This window comes from Myxine glutinosa, chromosome 5 (assembly GCF_964187855.1).
Source record: "Myxine glutinosa chromosome 5, kmMyxGlut1.1, whole genome shotgun sequence".
Taxonomy (NCBI): Eukaryota; Metazoa; Chordata; class Myxini; order Myxiniformes; family Myxinidae; genus Myxine; species Myxine glutinosa.
Window position 1 is genome coordinate 126951459 of NC_136265.1, and position 20194 is coordinate 126971652.

The following is a 20194-nucleotide window of genomic DNA, read 5'->3' on the forward strand; positions in this document are numbered from 1 at the left end:
AGGGTTGGGGGAAGGAAGGCGGGTCTCCACCTCGTCATAGCGGGGAGGAGGGGCGTGCCCGCCCGTCGTCATCCAGGGTGGAGCCCGAGGGTCGCGCGACCAACCAGGGCCGAGGTGAGCACCCCGATGGGCGTGTCCAAAACGCCGGCAGCGTAATCGCTGGAGGCGCTATAAAAGGCGCAAACGGAAGTGAGTAGTGAGTTGGTCTGAGTCGGTTGCCAGAGGAGTTGGTCATCAGAGGAGGGTCAGTGGTTGCGTTGGTTGCGGTGGTAAGAAGTCGGTGGTGAGAAGTGGTGGCGTCGAGTGGTCAGTGGTTGCGTTGAGTTGTCAATGGTGAGGAGACACCAGGGCCAAGAGAGAGAAGGTGCCAAGGGCCATTACCAGCAGTTGCGCCAGAGACGGCAGACGTGCCCTGAGCTGAGCCAGACAAGCAGCGTTGACTCCACCAAGCAGCTTCAACCCATTACCCCGCGGGGACCAGATAGCGGTGGCATCGGTGGCCGTCGAGGTCCAGCCGACGTCCCGTGCGGGATCAAGCCCGAACCATCTGCCCCAGCTGAACCTTCCCATTCCTCCTTCCAACATTCATTCCATTCCATCCTTCTTGTATACGTGAGTTTGTTTTGTTTGTTCTGTCCCTGGGTATTTAATTAAGTCTGTAGGTAAGCTAGTATTTTCCCTGTGTCACCTGCGTCTTATGTGCTTGTAAATAAACGTGACTGCTTTCTTTTTGCTTGTGTGTAAATAGTCAATAAATTTAGTAGTATTTCCAAACCTTTTTGTCTTCTTTTTCTTCTTCACATCCGTGTCGCCTTTGTCTTTTCCCTATTGACTAGCTGTGGTGCGATCCGGCCAAAGTCCTGGGTGAATCGGGTGAGTCAGGGATCCTGTTAGGTCGCGGTAATACACCACCGCTCGGTCATCATAACATCTGTCCGCGATCTGTAACAATATATATATATATATATATATATATATATATATATATATATATATATATATATATTGTTACGGAGTCCTCTTCGATCTCCTGGTCTCGGTAACCTCCGAACCCCGAGAGGAGCCCCGGCAGAAAAATATATTACCCTGTGTTGAAAATCAATCGTGAAACCACACCAATGATTATAAATGAACAAACTTGTATTATAAATCACACACAGGTGATACGGTACAGCAAATGGCCATTAAGAGTGCACTCTATATATATTGTTGCGAATATGGAATTTGGCCTCCATATCCGCTTGTAAATATTCCCCTATTTTCTCCAATACTCCCCAACTTTCCCCAATCCCCCATTCCCTAGTCCCATTGCATGTAAATAACAATCAGTAGAGCCGACCTTCCCCTTATTCCCCCATTAAATGTCGTGCCCAGGTCCACCGCACCACACGTAGACAACTTTCGGACATCTTCCTAGTTATTCTTAATCTATGTCAGTTAAGGCCTCGTCTCCATTAATTATGACTCTTCGTTGCACCAGAATGTGATTATATGGCATCAGTAGTGAGTTTAGGACCTTTCCCATACCTCCTTCCATCTTCTTCCCCAACAATTACAACTACAACTACGACTACAACAACAGAGGGGCGGGGAGTGTGCGTCCTCACACCGGCTCGGTTACCCGCCATGACCATGCGCTCCACGGCGTTACCCCGAAGGGGCTGGCTGTCAGCTCCTCGTCAGGGGCGGAGCCAGTAACCCCCCCACGCACCCAATGAGAAGCAACGTGCCGATTCCATCTGGGGCGGAGCTAACGAGCCGAGGGCGTGTCACTCCCCGCCGGATATACGCGGCCCCGCGCCGGACGTGACGACAGATGCGCCTCAGCTTGGAGAGAGAAGCCACCGCCACCCCCAGCGCGACGATACCTCCCCGCATCTTTGGACCGGACCGGACCGTACTGTACCCTGCCCCGAGCCCAGGAGGACCTGGAGCCATCGATACCCGCTTTCCTGTCATCAACCCCCGTGTGAGTCAGCCGTTGTCCCGTTTGTCTGTCGTCTGTCCGGGGTTAATATAAGAGTGTGTCTAAGTGCCTGTCTTTCTGTGATTATACCTCTAGCCCCTGTAATCTGACCTTTCCGTACGAATATAATCTCCTCCGGAGGTCTTGAGAATTGAAACATTGGTGTCGTATTGTGTTATTGTAATCCAGCCGGGTGTCTTCTTTTTCTTATTGAGCCAGCATTGCGCGACTAGTCAACGTTCGGGCACAATCGGGTAACTTGTGCAGACGTGGTCATACCATAAAACCGCTCGGTAAATAACATCCAAGCCACGTCTGTAACAATTGGTGTCAGGAGTGGGATTCGAGGCCCGACCAAATTTTGAAAAAAAAAAAAACGAATAGAGGAAAAAAAAAAAAAAAATTTGGTCAAAATTTGGAGCGGCCGAAATTTGTTTTGTTTTACAAAACCCGAATTTTGAAAGTCGCGCTATGGCGGATCAAGACGGCTGGGGTCCGGTAGGGGAGAGTGAAGCAGGGTCGGTCCAGGACCAAATTGAGACACGTGAGGAGAGCGAAACAGCGGGGGTAGCAAACGCACAAAATGGCGCCTCGCTGGTCACCGCGCCCGCGACCGTAACAGCGCCGCCGATGGATTGGGGCCTATTTATGGAACAAATAAAGGCGCTCATGGTCCAGACAAGTGAAGACCTGAGGAATGACTTGGGAAACCAAATGGGGGTAATGGGGAACCGGATGGATGCTCAGAGTGAGCAAATGGGGGTAATGAGGGACGAAGCGAGGGGTACCAGTGAGGGGTTAGACAATAATTTTGAGAAGTTAGACAAGAAATTTGGGAAGTTAGACAATAATTTTGAGGGGTTAGACAACGGGATAAAAGAGGTGAAACATGGGTTAACGGGGGTAGAAAACAGAATGGCCGCTCAAGAGAATCAAATGGAAGGGATGCAAAAGGGGTTAGAGGGGGTAGAAAATAGAATGGCTGCCCAGGAGAATCAGATAGAGGGAGTGAAAAATGGGTTAGAGGGGTTAGAAAACAGTATGGAAGGCAAATTGAGGGACATGAGGGACCAAGCGGAAAGGGAAGTTAAACAAATGGAGCAGCAGATAGAGGGGGTCAGAATGGGGGTAGAAACCAAACTGGATGCTCACAGGGAGGAAATGGAGCAGATGAGGGTGGCATCTGGGCAGGAGATGCAAGTGATGGGAGAGGAGATCAGAAGAGGAGTGAGTGAGGAGGTCGGAGGAGTGCGCGAGGAGGTGAGGCACTGTGAGGAGCACATGGAGAAGGAGGTGAGAAAGGGGACTGTAAAGTTACAAGGGGGCATAGAGGACCTGACGCAGGAGGTGGAGCAGCTGACGGTGGGACAAACGGAGTTAGTGGAGCAGGTTCAAAGGAACACTGCGGTATTAGGAGGGTTGAAAGCGACACAAAACGACATAAAAAACGACTTGATAGCGACAAAGAGGGAATGTCAGATGGTACATGAGGACCTGACGAGGAAAATGGACAAGGTGGTAGAGGTAATGGAGGTTAAAGAGCGGGAGGTGCGGGAGCACATAGAAAAAAATAAAGTGGAGTTAGAGGAAGAACTTAAAGGGGCGCACGAAGAGATGAAGGAGATGAAGCAAAAATTAGAAGAAGTGGAAGAAGGAGTGAGCGAAATTAAAAAGCGACGGAGAGAGGATAAGAAAGAGATAAAAGAGGAGGTAAAAGAATTGGTCCAGAGTCTGTGTTCGGATCGTGATGATGTGCCCATTAACCGGATGAGGGATTCGCAGGTGATGGAGGAGAAGCGAAGAGGAAGAGGACCCGGTGTAAGTGGTGACCAATATGGTCGTGCGTATGATGCGCCAGGGGATTTAAGAAGCTTGGGGGTCGAGATGGACCCGGGTGTTCGTGAGAGGCCGTTGGTGAAGTGTGCGACAGGTCTGGTGTGCGAAAAAGGAGGTGTGCAAGAAAGTCCGACTCTGGGGTGTGTGAGGAAAAAGTGCGTGCCAAGGAGTGAGGGTGCTGGCGAGAGTGAGTCGGTCGTAGCGCGTGTGCGAGGGGGCACATGGAAGCGCGGTGTGGTGAGTGTTACAGAGGGTGTAACGGGAGAGTGTGCGCGAGAAAGGTGTGTGACGGACAGGTGCATGGGGAAAGAGTGCGCTGTCAAAGGCAAGGAAGAATGCACACCTGTGGTGAGTGTTACAGAGGGTGTAACGGGAGAGTGTGCGCGAGAAAGGTGTGTAACGGACAGGTGCATGGGGAAAGAGTGCGCTGTCAAGAGTAAGGGTGAGTGCGCTGTCAGGAATGGAGGTGAAAGTAGTGAGAGTGACCAGGAGAGTGAGCTGGTTGTGACAGGTGAGCGAGGATGTACACCTGGGATGGAAGGATGCACACCTGGAATGGTAGAGCGTGAGTGGGAATGCACGCTGGAGTTGGTGGTGAGGCACGTGGTTGGGTGTGCGAATGAGAGCACACCTGTGATTGTCACAGAGGAGGTGACTGAGGAGGGGGCGCGAAGAGGTGTATTGGTGAGGTGTGCGAGCAACGAATGTGTGCCAAAGTGTTCGGTGGTCAGGTGTGTGACCAAGGCTGTGAGTGGAATGAGGGTACCTGGGTGTGTAAAGAAAGGTACGAGGAGCATGAGCACGGCTGGATGTGTGAGCAAGGAACGGGCTTCGGGGTGTAAGCATGCAGGTGAAGCATCGACATTAAACGGGTTAGAGGTTAGGTCGACTTTTAGCCGAATCGGGCCCTCGGTGCGTGCCGGGCCTCGCTTTGAACGGCCGCGTCCGTGCTCCACTAGGCGGAGCTGGCAGCCCGATAGAAAGGGTCGTCATGGCGACCACTTTTTGGTGAGACGTGCCGGCAGGTCGAGGGCGGGACATTGGATGGCTCCGTGCCGAGATGGTGCGTGGGATCTCGGCACGGGTAAGCCCCCGTCCCTGCACCGAGTGCCGGACGCATTCAGCCGCTGGCACAAAACAACCAGCATCCATTGCTTGGCTTTACGAAGCCGGGCTTTGGACAGGGATTGGCGCACCGAGAGGAATTAGTGAGTCGACTGGGTGATGAGGTTAGTGTTTTGGACCCAAAATTAGAGAAGAACAAAATTTGATGATTGGCAAGGGATTGGCAGTAGTGATTGGCAGATGATGGGCAGTGATTGGCAAATTTTTGAATTGTTGGATTTGGACGAGCGAAATTGGTAGTGAGAGACCCCCGATGTGGTGGGATGGCAAATCCACCATCCCTCACAGGGGGGGGCAAAGGAGCAATAGCTTATGGGGTGTATGGCAGTGAAAACTAGCCCGGGAGGGTTAGGATATAACGGTAGGGATCTAGAGAAGATGACCTTAGGTAACGTTAAGTTTAGTTAGTGACTGATACCTGTAGTGGGGACGCAGGTAGATTAGTGTGGATGATAATGACGAGGGAGCGCAATAGTTTAAAGGGACGACTGGGAAGCGCAAGTTTCAGAGGGGAGTAGTTAGCTGAGATGATGCCGTGTGTGTGATAATTGAACAGGTGTGATTGCACAGGTGTGCAACTGGACAGGTGTGTGGAGCAGTGTATGAGTAGTGAGTGTGTGGATCAGCGCGAATGCGCTTGGGGAGAGAAGGGTGCAGGTGGCACCAGGTGTGAGAGCACAGGTGTGCAAGTACAGGTGTGTGGAGAGAGTTGGAGTAAGTGGTACGGAGTGGTGTGCATGGTGCGAAGGTGTGGATGGGGGAAGAGTGGACCCCCTTTCACGAGTACCCGGGGCGGGTAGTGTAAGTGTTAGGTAGAGGGTACAGGTAAATTGTGGTTGGATATTGGCACTTGTGGTGCGGTTGCAGAATGGTGTTGTGAATGGGTGCATTAGTGTTGTGGAAATGGCTGGGCGTGTAGCCTGTTAGTGCGTGTAGTTGGTTGGGCACTCCACCACTGTGAGGATGTCGGCCAGGTGAGGCCGCAGGTGGGCTCTGGGAGCCGGTAGAGTTGTGGATGGGGCCCGAGGATCCGGAGGACGGACCCGGGTAGCCCAGTGCCAGAGAGGGCACCGAGTGGGGAGAGTGCCAGAGGGCCTTCCCCAGGTAGTTAGGTTAGGGCAAGGAGCAGGTAAGCTCGGAGGCAACTGCAGTGGTGGAGGTGTGCAGGTGGGTAGACCCACTGGGAGAGGTACACGCCGCAGCCCAGAAATTGTGCGAGGGCACCGGGAGATGAATCGGGGGAGTGAGACCCCAAATTGAAGAGCACCACAGTTTGGCCAATGGGAATTGGTTTTTAGAACCCATAGTGTAAGAGGGCCAATGGTTTGGCCGGAGAAAGACCCCGGGTAGTGTAAAGTTGTTAAAGTCATTTAGGAGATAGTTAGGATTGATGAACCTGTCGCACCATACGCAGCCACTTGCCTGTGGTGATGATGATGACTCCACACCTGTGTTTTCTTTGTTTGTGTTGCAGAAATGAGAATTGCTGTTGGATTTGTGAGACGCATCACGACGTGGATGAGACATTGGGGTGATTCCATCTCTCCCTCCCTAGGAGGGACTGATGATGAATTGGAGATGGCAAATTTTGATGAGAGTTGAAAATGGCAAATTTGATTGGTTAGGAGGGAGAGAAGACGAATTTGGTATATGGGAGGAACGGGGAAGACAGTAGGGATGTTTGTTGATTTGTAAAGTAGATGTTTATGGGTAGTGTTGTGTTGTGTGGATACAGTAAGGGGTAAGGGAGGGGCCATGTAGGTTACCTGGTGGGGGGGGGGGGGGGGCGTACGATAGGAACGTACCTGTCTCACCTGGTTCCCATGTGCCCCCAGTGTGCATCACCTTACATTGCGTGCACTTTTGCGCCCTTACCACCTTACTCACTTGTTTCTTCTTTTGTCTCCCACCTCCGAGGATCTGGCTTTGGGGTAGAGAGAGAGGAGAGAGAGGTGCTGGCTGCGCAGTTGTGGGCCTGCACTTTCGCTGTTTGCTGCCGGGATCGATACACCATATGGACCGCAATGTTTGTGGCCACCCACAATGGACCGCAGTTCGTTTGCGGCCAAGCACCACCCGGGGATGGACCTATGGATCAACGTGGCACCTATGCCATACAGGTGAACCACTAATAGTTAACACCACCAAGTGCACCACAAGAAGAGCAAGAGACACCTGCAGGGTTAGGGGTTGTCGAATTTATTTTTATTCCAATGAACAATGGTGACTGCACCGATTGGTGGTGGGGTGGTGCTGTTGATGCTCGGGAAGGGTGCTCTGCACGTTATTAAAGGCCGTCGGCCACAGAGCACTCGTGGGTTGGTGTATCGATGCTGGCAAGCGCGCTCTCTCTATGCATAACATCTGCATGTGTTCCTCCAAAAACAGGTCCTGGATCGTAGTGTAGATATCAGCGTAATCTTGTAAATAATGCTCCCTACCGGCTGTATGTTTAGTTTGAGGATTCTTTCCGGATTCGGTTATCCTGTGGGTGTGTTTCTGTGAGGAGAAGGGTGCAACGTCGCAGGGGGACATATTTACTCATTTGTGAATATCTGTAAAACTGTCGCACTCAGGGTAGAGTTAATAGTAGAGGGAACTACATTGCGTGCCACACTAAAGTAGGTAAAAATTTATCGGGTCGGGACGCCCCGAGGGTAGAGAAGGGTGCAATGTTGCGAATATGGAATTTGGCCTCCATATCCGCTTGTAAATATTCCCCTATTTTCTCCAATACTCCCCAACTTTCCCCAATCCCCCATTCCCTAGTCCCATTGCATGTAAATAACAATCAGTAGAGCCGACCTTCCCCTTATTCCCCCATTAAATGTCGTGCCCAGGTCCACCGCACCACACGTAGACAACTTTCGGACATCTTCCTAGTTATTCTTAATCTATGTCAGTTAAGGCCTCGTCTCCATTAATTATGACTCTTCGTTGCACCAGAATGTGATTATATGGCATCAGTAGTGAGTTTAGGACCTTTCCCATACCTCCTTCCATCTTCTTCCCCAACAATTACAACTACAACTACGACTACAACAACAGAGGGGCGGGGAGTGTGCGTCCTCACACCGGCTCGGTTACCCGCCATGACCATGCGCTCCACGGCGTTACCCCGAAGGGGCTGGCTGTCAGCTCCTCGTCAGTGGCGGAGCCAGTAACCCCCCCACGCACCCAATGAGAAGCAACGTGCCGATTCCATCTGGGGCGGAGCTAACGAGCCGAGGGCGTGTCACTCCCCGCCGGATATACGCGGCCCCGCGCCGGACGTGACGACAGATGCGCCTCAGCTTGGAGAGAGAAGCCACCGCCACCCCCAGCGCGACGATACCTCCCCGCATCTTTGGACCGGACCGGACCGTACTGTACCCTGCCCCGAGCCCAGGAGGACCTGGAGCCATCGATACCCGCTTTCCTGTCATCAACCCCCGTGTGAGTCAGCCGTTGTCCCGTTTGTCTGTCGTCTGTCCGGGGTTAATATAAGAGTGTGTCTAAGTGCCTGTCTTTCTGTGATTATACCTCTAGCCCCTGTAATCTGACCTTTCCGTACGAATATAATCTCCTCCGGAGGTCTTGAGAATTGAAACATTGGTGTCGTATTGTGTTATTGTAATCCAGCCGGGTGTCTTCTTTTTCTTATTGAGCCAGCATCGCGCTACTAGTCAACGTTCGGGCACAATCGGGTAACTTGTGCAGACGTGGTCATACCATAAAACCGCTCGGTAAATAACATCCAAGCCACGTCTGTAACAATATCTTATAGGAATCTATCGGAGGAATCCGACTTCCGGTCCCTCGAGCGACGAGGCTTGCTTCGATCTCTCCACGGCATCAAAGTTTGAGTGTTTTCCCGTTCGTGTCTTTGTCAAATTTCCGCTGGGTATTTTGTTGTGTATGTGTTATTGTGTGTTTCTATTTGGTTTCGGTTTTGTAGTTGTTGCAAATTTGTGTGTAATTAGTCGTTTATTTTTTTTGTTCGCGCCTCGTGCGCGGCCTGGTCTCTCCGGGCTCCCTCCCCCCGTCAGTGTTTTGTGAATATGGGTTCTTTACTTCATAGTATTTGCTTTTTTCTTTGATTTTCTTTTCTCCCCCCTACCTCTCACGAACATCTTACCCTTTGTCCAGCGTTTTGAAAACAGAACAAACAAATAAACAAACAAAAAAATTCTATATTAATTCTTTCTCTCCTCCCGGACACGTGCTTGTTCGCTCTCCTCCTCGTCTCGACTTGTACCCCGCCCCCTATATCTCGTTTTTCTTCCACCTCTGCTCCTGCTTTCTCAAATCCACGTTCTCACTTAGAGACTTTTCCCAGATTGTTTTTCATGGTTTTGTTTAAATATTATTTAAATATGTTTAAACCGCAGCCGTGATGCTGACGCCGCCTCCCACCCCCCCCCCCCCCCCAGAATTTCCATGTTTTAAAGGTTTCCCAGTGTGTACCCTGGATTAGAATAGGTACACCGTATCCCTGCGTGTCGTAAGAGACGACTAAGAGGGTTGGCGACAGGAAGGGCATCCGGCCATGAAAAACATTGCCTCAAAAAGAGAACCATGACAATTACAACTACATATGGGCAGGGTACAGCCCGAAGTGGAGATCGGTTTCTGAGGTTTGGGACATGGAATGTAGGGACAATGACAGGGAGTTCAGGAGAAGTGGTGGAAGTATTGGTCAGAAGAAGAGTGGACATATGTTGTGTGCAAGAGACGAGATGGAAGGGAAGTGGTGTGAGAATGGTGAAGGGCAAGCAGGGACAGAAATACAAGTTTATGTGGCAAGGGTGCCTAGAGGGCGTGAATGGTGTTGGTGTCCTGTTTTCTGAGGAGTTTGTAGACAGTGTGGTGAGTGTGACTAGAGTGAGTGATAGGTTGATGATGGTGAAAATGATGATTGGAAAGCTCTTGGTGAACGTCATCTCGGGATATGCTCCGCAGGTTGGTCGAAGCGATGAAGAGAAGGACGAGTTCTGGTGTGCGATAGAGAAGCTTATGGAAAACGTGAAAGATGAGGAAGTTGTTGTGGTAGGAGGAGACCTAAATGGACATGTGGGAAGGAGTATGGATGGTTTTGAGGGAGTTCATGGGGGTTACGGATATGGTGTGAGAAATGGAGAAGGTGAAAGGATTTTGGAGTTTGCTGATGGAGCTGATTTGTTGATTTGTAATACTCAGTTCCAGAAAGAGGATAATAAGCTTGTTACATACACGTCAGGTGGGTCGACGACAACTGTTGACTACCTGATGGTGCCTAGGCGAGATAGGGGGCACCTCCCGGACACAAAGGTGATCCCGGGGGAGGAGGCTGTTTCACAGCACCAATTGGTTGTCTGCGACATAAGGGTGAAAGGTGTGAGGAGAGCTCGGCGGGTGAAGTACCAACCGAGAATGAAGGTGTGGAGGTTGAAAGAGGTGACAGTGAGGGAGGCATTAAAAGAGAGGCTGAGTAGGGTCGAGGATGATGTGGTTGAGCTTGAAAGTGGTTGGATGTCAATGAAAGCTAGTCTGTTGGGAGCCGTTGGTGAGGTATGTGGATGGACAAAAGGACCACCGAGGCACTCGGAAACATGGTGGTGGGATGATGAAGTTGGAAAGAGGATTGACGAGAAGAGGAAGAAGTTCAAGGAGTGGCAGAAGGCGAAGGGTACGGGAGCAGAAACAGCAGAGCATGAAAGTTATAAGGCAGCCAGGAAGGCTGCAAAGAAAGAGGTAGCAAAGGCGTAGGAGGCATGTAGGAAAATGTTCGGAGAACGCTTGGCTTCGGAAGAGGGTCAGAAAGCAGTATTCAGGATTGCAAAGCAGATAGCGAAAGAGAGGTGTGATGTGATGGGGGTGAGTTGCTTGAAGGATGAAGTGGGACAAATCGTTGTCGACCCAGATGGAATTAAAGGAAGATGGAAAAGATATATGGAAATGCTGTTGAATACAGAGAATGAATGGGATGGAAACATAGAGAGTAACCCAGTTTTAGGACCGGCAGAGAAGATAACTGAGAAGGAAGTTGAGGAAGCGATAAAAGCAATGAAGGGTAGAAAAGCGGGAGGGCCGACGGGAGTTGTGGGAGATATGTTGAAGGCAGCAGGAAGTTGGGGTGTGAAGAGAATGACAGAGATCTGTAATCTGGTGGTGAAAGAAGGCCGCATTCCAGTGGATTGGGAACTGAGTACCCTCGTCCCTCTATACAAGGGGAAAGGTGACCCTCTGGAGTGTCTCTCGTACCGAGCGATAAAGTTATTGGAGCATGGAATGAAGGTATTGGAAAGGGTGTTGGAGAGGAGGATAAGGAAGAAAGTGAAGATCGATGAAATGCAGTTTGGATTTATGTCAGGAAGAGGAACGACAGACGCGCTTTTCATTGTGAGGCATTTGCAGGAGAAGTACATGGAGAAGAGAAAGAAGTTGTTTCTTGGGTTTGTTGATCTGGAGAAAGCATTCGATAGGGTTCCGCGCAAAGTATTGACATGGGCATTGAGGAAGTTGGGAGTGGAGGAGTGGTTGATCAGAGTAGTGATGGCAATGCACAAAAGAGCGCGCACAGCTGTAAGGACGAAGGACGGGAACAGTGGTGAGTTTGAGGTGAAGGTGGGAGTTCATCAGGGGTCGGTACTAAGTCCACTACTATTTGTAGCTGTGATGGAGGTGCTGGCTCAGAACGTAAAGGAGGGTTTACCGTGGGAATTGTTGTATGCAGATGATCTGGTGTTTATTGCGGAAAGTATGGATGGACTGAAGGAAAAGATGAACAAGTGGAAGGAATGTATGGAGACAAAAGGTCTGAAGGTGAATATCAGACAGACGAAGGTGATGGCAAGTGGTAAAGCATGTGGTGAGGTGGAAAGAACTGAGAAGTGGCCCTGTTCTGTGTGTAGGAAGGGTGGCGGAGTGAACTCCATTCAATGTACAATGTGCGCTGAGTGGGTTCATCAAAAATGTAGTGGTCTGAGAGGGTCATTAACCAGTGTGGCAGCTACATTCAAATGTAAGGTATGCACAGAGGGAGCTGCAGATGGAGGAAATGTTGAGTTGGATCTTGGAGACGGCGTGAAGCTGCAAGGTGTGAAAACATTTTGCTACCTCGGAGACATGCTGAATGGAGAAGGTGGATCAGACTCGGCAACGTTTGCTAGAGTGAGATGTGCATGGAAGAAGTTTCGGGAACTGAGTGGCGTACTGATGATGAGGGGAGTGTCGTTGAAGCTGAAGGGAAAGGTGTATGCTGCATGTGTGAGAAGTGTTATGATTTATGGGAGCGAGACATGGGTAATGAACGTAGAGTAGCAACGAAGGTTGGAAAGGGTGGAAATGCGAATGGTTCAACGGATGTGCGGAGTATCGTTGAGAGAGAGGAAGACAAATGATGAATTGCGAAAGATGATGGGAATAGAGCCTGTGATTGATGCTGTGAAGAGGAACAGGTTGAGATGGTTTGGTCATGTGTTGAGGAAGGATGAAAGTGACTGGTTGAGAAGAGTGATGGAAATGAATGTAGAAGGAAGTAGAGGACGGGGAAGACTGAGAAAGACATGGCTAAAGATGGTGGAAGAAGAAATGCGGGCAAGGGGGTTAACAAGGAGAGATGCAGAAAATAGGGCAAAATGGAGAAGATTGTCATGGGGACTGCAAGGCTAACCCCCGCTCTAGTAGGGAAAATGGCCTTTAAAATGCATGTTGTTGTGTTGTTGTTGTCTATATATATCTTATATAAAGTCCAGTGACTCACGGCTCTGCCAGCAAATGAACGGACACTCCTCAAAGTCAATGTCTCTGTAACCTTCTCCAAGACGAGGTTGATTCGCTCCAGCGGTCGTTAGAACGAGGTCCAAACGACCAGAACCCCGTGCGGATGGCCAGGGCAGTCACACAGCCGAAGCTGTACAAAGGCGCCCTTAGGGCGACTGTGAACTCCAAAGGCACCCTACAGGCGACCGAGAAATCGCACCCTCGGGTATGGACGAAGTAGCCTTCAAAAATCCGCGTCGCACGCACACACCAGATCGACGTCTGAATGTGGTGAGAATTGTTGAAAAGAAACGAAACCGCCAGCGAAGCACGAATCCTGCGCGAGTCAAAATGGCTGACGGCCCGGACTCGTGGTGCACAGCACGGCGATGATTCTTTCCTGAATCGACCGCAAGACCTGACATGCAGGTTGACCGGTCACGGCGACGACAACTCCGTTGTAGGAATTCCTCTCCCGGAAACCCAAAGTTCGCAAGTGACTCGGCTCGCCAACGTTCGCTTCAGAAGCCGGAGCAACTCTGCTTTCTTCTCCGACTCCTTTTTGCGCCGCTCCTTCCTCTTCACCTCATTGTCTTCCTCTTTCGGTTTCCTGTTTCACTTAGTTATCCTTTTTAATTTTTGATAACCGTTTGTGAATAATAAACCTTGTGAAACTAATAATAATACATAATATCAGAAACATGTCCAGTGGGTGAAAACCACAATAACGGAAGTCACGAATCCGTAAAAATATATATACAGTATATATAAATATATATATATATATACAGTATATATACAGTCACGTGAAAAAGTAAGTACACCCCATGTAATGTTTTGACTTTTTCAACATTTTTCAACATGCAGCTATTTGATCTTCATTTCAACAATATCGATAGATAAAGGTGATATAATATAACAAATATCATGAAACATTTACATTTTGGAGTCCATTGTATAATTTAAATAAACATAGATGCAAATTTCGCATGTGGAAAAAGTAAGTACACCCTTGCCTCTAATAGGTGGTATTTCCCCCTTTGGCAGAAACAACCTCAAGTAGGCATTTGTTATAACTGTCTACCAGTCTCTGACATCGACTGGGAGAAATTTTGCCCACTCCTCCATGCAGAATTATTTCAGCTGTGCGATGTTTGAGGGGTTTGTTGCATGCACAGCTCGTTTGAGAATCCCCCCACACCATATCGATGGGATTTAGATCCGGGCTTTGACTTAGCCATTCCAGAACCCTCCATTTCTTTCTTTTCAGCCATTCCTTGGTGGATTTACTGGTATGTTCAGGGTCATTGTCATGCTGCAAGGTCCACCTTCGGTTGAGCTTCAACTCTCCGACAGATGGCCTCACATTATCCTCAAGCACCCTCTGGTACAATGAAGAATTCATAGTGGATTCTATGATGGTGAGCTGCGCAGGTCCTGATGCAGCAAAGCTGCCCCAAACCATAATATTTCCACCACCATACTTTACAGTTAGTATCAGGTTCTTGTGGTCAAAGGCTGTCTTTGGTTTTCGCCAAACATGTCTTCTGGTACTGTGGCCAAATAGCTCTACCTTTGAGTCATCTGTCCCAGAACGCATTGTTCCAGAAGTGCTGGTCTTTGCCTAGGAGTTCATTGGCAAACTTTAGTCTTGCCCTGATGTTCTTTCTGGACAGCAAAGCTTTCCTCCTGGCACACCTCCCATGTAGATCACATTCGTGCAGCCTTTCTCATGGTCGACTCGTGCACTTTGACATCAACAGTGGCAAGAGCTACCTGTAGGTCCCGTGATGACATTCTGGGGTTCTTAGAGGCTTCTTTCAGCATCTTGCGGTCTGCTCTCGAGCTGAACTTGCTGGGGCGGCCTGGCCTGAACAAGTTGGCAGTTGTTTGGAATCTTCTCCACTTGTAGATGATCTTCCGGATAGTCGAATGATTGATTTCAAATTGTTTGGAGATCTTTTTAAATCCCTTCCCAGACTCGTAGGCATCTATATAATCTTCTTTCTGAAAGCCTCAGAGAGCTCTTTTGATCTCGGCATCGTGACGCCGCACACTTCAACAACAAAGAAAAAACCAAACGAAATGTCTGAGGTTTAAATAAGACAGGTTCCTCCAAGTAACGATGTTCTAATCATTTGCACCTGAGCTGGTGCACCTGATTCTAATTTTAGGTATTTGAAGTAGTGATAAATGTCGGGGTGTACTTACTTTTTCCACATGTGAAATTTGCATTAATGTTTATTTTAATTGTACAATGGACTACAAAATGTAAATGTTTCATGATATTTGTTATATTATATCACCTTTATCTATCAATATTGTTGAAATGAAGATCAAATAGCTGTATGTTGAAATATGTTGAAAAAGTCAAAACTTTACATGGGGTGTACTTACTTTTTCACGTGACTGTATGCTCTCTACCGAGTGACGTTCTCGTTTTATATTAAGATCACGTTTTGAGGAACAAGTTGTGATGTTTTATTAACAGAGCTCGTTCTGTCTGTACATCTTAGTTCCAATAGCTCTTTTTTAAACCTCCCCCTAGAATTTAGGGGGGGCTTATTACCCTCGCCAAAGGAGAGGGTATTGCATTTGAGACCGTTTGTTTGTTTGTCTGTTTGTCCGCACAGAATAATTATGGTTTTCTCTGCAACCGTTGGTCCGATTGACAAGAAATTTTCACCATAGGTGCGCCTCCTGTAGAATTTTTTAAATGATAATTATGACGTCATAGGTCATGTGGTATGGGTGCCATCTTGAAAAATTTTTGCACCTCCATATCTCTGAAAGCACTGCATAGAAAAAAAAATGAGATGGCTCATTTTAAAGAACTCTCCATGGGGAATAAGATATGTTAATGATGATGTCATCCTCCAGTATGACGTCATAATTCGACTCGTACAAAACTTAATCCGATAAAGAAGAAATTTATTGAGCATCATCTATGATGTATCATCATCTATTATCTTCATCCGATCTATGGACTATCGATGGATAATTGGTGGAGCAAAAATAATGACGTCATCGGTCATGTGGTTCGGCCGCCATATTTGTTTTATCACATAAGCCTTAAAAAACACTAAAAACACGTCCTGGCGAGCGAGGGTCTGCAATCTCTGATTGCTCTTTATTGTTTGCTGTTGTAACTTGTCGGGTTTGTTTATACAATTGGGGACCCCCAATTTTTAATGGTACCCCACAGTTTCTTGCACACATAGGAGTGTGCAAAAAACCACCATTTTACCACAAAAAACCACAAAACCACCATTTAGAAAATGATTATGATTATAATTTGTTTTCTTTTTTCTTCCTGCACTCACAACATCCCAAATTTCCAAACTTTATTAATTTCCAAGGTGTATCTCGGAGCTGGCTGGGACTTTCAGACTGAAAATGTGCACCAATAATGCGAATAAAAAGGACATTATATGGTGTTCATCAAAAGGACACTAATGTCTATGGTGTTGCGATACGTTTTTTTTGACTTGTACCTAATTTTTGAAGTCATGACCCAATTATAGATATTTTAACATTTTTCACAACAACTCGCCTACAGTGTGTCCGATCAGAACAAAATTGCCCTTTCTCGATAGACTGGAGCAAGTCTCATTTACGCTTGATTTACATCATACCCCTCCAGGTTGAAGTTGATATTTTGCCAGGACCAAAATCCACACCCGGCAAAGGGCGGATGAACTCCCTTAGGGAGCCAACGGCCTCAAAACTCAGAACTCCATCACTGAAGCTGAACGGGACTATTTGGACAAATAAAAAGGAAAATGGAATTCCAGCAACTTTGATGATCTTTGAAGGTCTTGGAAGAAGCGTGGATCACCATTTCCCAATCTGTTTATAGCAAAATTATTTGAAAGTGTCCCGAGAAGAATTTAAATGGTTTTGAAGGAAAAGGATGGACAAGCTCGCTATTCGATTATATCGAATTCACCCCCTCCTCGCTTTCGTCTCCTATTTCCAAAAACGTATCGTTGAAAATTTATGTTTCAAGTGGTGTATAAATGCAATACAGTACCACTCGCTGCAAGTTTCCCCAATTTATTTTATGTCGTTTTTATTATGTAAGATGTGAATGCAAAAACTGTGGCTATTATGGAGGCAAACAAAATAGTCTTTGGTTAATAGTGTGACGTAACGCCACTGGAAACACCCTCCAACCCCCTGTAACGTAACGCTTTGTTACGTTTGGACATACCGCCCCCCCCCCCCACCTCACCCCTCTCCAGCTCCCCGGTTCCCTGAGCATTCCGTAATCTTTGAACGGCCCCTATGCATATGCAAATTACGGGCAGGCGTGGTGACCTTTCGTTCACGCATTGGTTACTGTGTGGTGGACACGATGGCTCGCTGGCGCGGTGACATCATTCCGCGCACCAATGGGGTGTCGGCCACGCCCGAGGGGTAGGCGTGGCCTCGGGATATACACGGGCCTCGCAGCCCCGAGCAAGTCAGTGCTACAGTTTGAGCTTTACAATAAAGACTCGTTTGGTTTTGATCCTACGCGTTGTGGCTTACCTTTTTTGGCAAACAAGTTGTGCGCGTAGCACCGCACTTCACTGGTGACCTCGATTGGTTCAGCCGTCGCTGACCACAGAATGCACCATGTCCAGCAACGCGGTCGCGGTAAAGCTCCCTGAGTTTTGGGAAGCACAGGCCGAGGTATGGTTCGTGCAGGCCGAAGCACAGTTCCAGCTTCGAGGAATAACGGCGGACGAGACGCGTTACTACCACGTGATCGCCGCCCTCGGGCCCGGCACAGCCGCCCGAGTCGTGTCCATCCTGCGGCACCCACCGGCAGAGCACAAGTACAAGGCGCTCAAACGTCTCCTCATCGCCACGTTCGGCCTCACGGAGTTCGAACGGGCGGACCGCCTCCTGGACCTTCCCGAACTCGGCGACACACGACCATCGGTGCGGATGGATTACATGCTGTCGTTGCTGGGTGACAAAGCCCCGGATTTTTTATTCCGGGCGCTTTTTCTACGCCAGCTACGGGCACAGGTACGCCTCGCGTTGGCCGGTTCCAAAATAGGGGAACCCCGCGCTCTGGCCGTCGAGGCTGACAAGTTTTTCGCGGCTTGTGACACGCAGGCGAGCTTCAGTGCGGCCGTCGTGGATCCCGAGGCTGATGCGGCTGCACACCTCGTGGATCCCGAGGCTGATGCGGATGCACACCTCGTGGCCGCCGCCACGCCCCGCCCACCACCACCGCAGCTGCGAAAGCCGCGGCCTCCGCCGCTCCCGCCGCAAGCCTGGTGCTGTTTCCACGCCAGGTTCGGCCGCAAGGCTAAGAAGTGTTGCCCGCCGTGCTCGTTTGGCAAGTCGGGAAACGACCGAGCCGGCGCTCGGTAGCGACCCTGAGCGTCGGCAATTCCGGCAGCCTCTTATTCATCACGGACACCTTGTCCGGGCGCCGTTTCCTCTGTGATACAGGAGCGCAGGTAAGCGTCATCCCAGCCCACACGTCCGACAAGCGAACCGCAGGCCGGGGCCGGGGCCCCGCGTTGCTTGCAGCCAACAGTACACCCATACGCACATTCGGGAAGCGCTGCCTCTCCCTGCGGTTCGGAGGGCAGCGCTTTCAATGGTCGTTCGTAACCGCCAGCGTGCCCATGGCATTGCTCGGTGCGGACTTCCTATGTGCAAATGGGTTGTTGGTGGACGTGAAGCACAGACGGCTCGTCCAGGCCGAAACCTTTAGCTCGCTCGCTTGTTCGCTGAGCAGCTCGTTGAGCGGCTCACTGAGCGGCTCACCGAGCGGCTCACCAAGCGGCTTGCTAAACGGTTCCATCCCGGTGAGTTTGGTTTGTACGCTTCCGGCAGCAGATGACTTTACCCGCCTCCTCGCCAGTTTCCCGGCCCTCACGCGGCCCACCTTCTCGGCGGTGGCCGTCAAGCACGGGGTGGAGCATCATATCCCCACCATCGGGCCACCGGTCTACGCCCGGGCACGCCGCCTCGAGCCGACGAAGCTCGCGGTGGCGAAAGCGGAGTTCGCTACGCTGGAGTGGCTGGGCATCGTACGGCGCTCCAAGAGCGCTTGGGCATCGCCGCTGCACATCGTGCCGAAGCCCGGCGGGGGATGGCGGCCGTGCGGAGACTACCGCCGCCTCAACGATGCGACCACCCACGACCGCTACCCGGTCCCTCACATCCAAGACTTTTCCGCCCGGTTGGCGAAAATGTCCCTCTTCTCCAAGGTGGACCTCATCCGCGGATACCACCAGGTCCCCGTCAGGCCGGAGGACATACCGAAGACGGCCGTCATCACACCATTCGGCCTCTTCGAGTTTCTGCGGATGCCCTTCGGGTTGAAGAATGCGGCTCAGGTGTTCCCACGGCTGATGGACAGCGTCTTGCGCGACTTGGACTTCGTTCACGTCTACCTGGACGACATCCTCGTCGCAAGCGCGTCCCGTGAGGAGCACCTCCGCCATCTCCGCACGCTCTTCGAACGCCTGGGCCGGCATGGCCTGATCATCAACCCCGCCAAGTGCCGGTTCGGCGTCGCCGAAATCGACTTTTTGGGGCACCGCGTCACCAGGCACGGGGCCATCCCCTTACCGGCCAAGGTGGAGGTGGTCAGGGGGTTTCCGCGCCCCCGCACGATCAAGGGGCTCCAGGAGTTCCTGGGCATGGTGAACTTTTACCACCGTTTCCTGCCCCGCGTCGCCCAGCTCCTGCGCCCCCTGCACGAGGCCCTCCGGGGGAAGCCAGGCAAAGGTGACATTGCTTGGACCGAGCCGATGGACGCGGCGGGCGCGAAGCTCGCCTTGGCTAACGCCACCATGCTCGCGCACCCGGCGCCCGATGCACCGATCGCCCTCACCACCGACGCGTCGGACTACGCGGTGGGCGCGGTGCACGAGCAATGGGTGAAGGGAGCTTGGCAGCCGCTGGCGTTTTTTAGCCGGCAGCTCTGCCCGCACGAACGGCGGTACAGTACCTTCGACCGCGAGCTCCTCAGGCTTCACCTGGCGGTCCGGCATTTCCGCCATCTGCTCGAGGGCCGTTCGTTCACGGCCTTCGTCGACCACAAGCCCCTGGTCTTCGCGATGGCCAAGGTCGCCGAGCCGTGGTCGGCCCGGCAGCAGCGTCACCTCTCGGCCGTGTCCGAGTACACGACGGACATCCGGCACGTCGCGGGGAAGGACAACCCAACCCGATGGCGGATTGCCTTTCCCGGTCCGTCGCCCACACGGTCCACCTCGGGATCGACTATGCCTGGATGGCGGTGGACCAGACCGCCGACCCCGACGTCCAGGCCTTGCGGACCACCGTCACGGGCCTCCACGTCACCGAGGTGCCGTTCGACGGCGCGGGCACGGCACTCTTGTGCGACGTCTCCCTCGGCCGGCCTCGCCCCATCGTGCCCGCGGGCTGGCAGCGCCGGGTTTTTGACGCCATCCACGGCCTGTCCCACCCGGGTACGAAGGCCTCCTAGAGGCTGGTCGCCGACGAGTTCGTCTGGCATGGCCTCCGGAAGGCCGTCCGCGATTGGGCCAGGACGTGCCTCGCGTGCCAGCG

General features: G+C 50.9%; 1 protein-coding gene and 1 long non-coding RNA gene across 2 annotated transcripts in view; both read left to right on the top strand.

Moving 5' to 3' along the window:
• LOC137427127 (solute carrier family 12 member 5-like) overlaps positions 1 to 20194 on the top strand; it is a 369173-nt gene that overhangs the window by 73941 nt on the left and 275038 nt on the right. The gene's annotated exons all lie outside the window — the stretch shown is intronic.
• LOC144892059 (uncharacterized) lies at positions 164 to 778 on the top strand. Its single transcript, XR_013623371.1, has 2 exons — positions 164 to 226; positions 305 to 778. It is a non-coding gene; the product is annotated as an uncharacterized LOC144892059 (long non-coding RNA).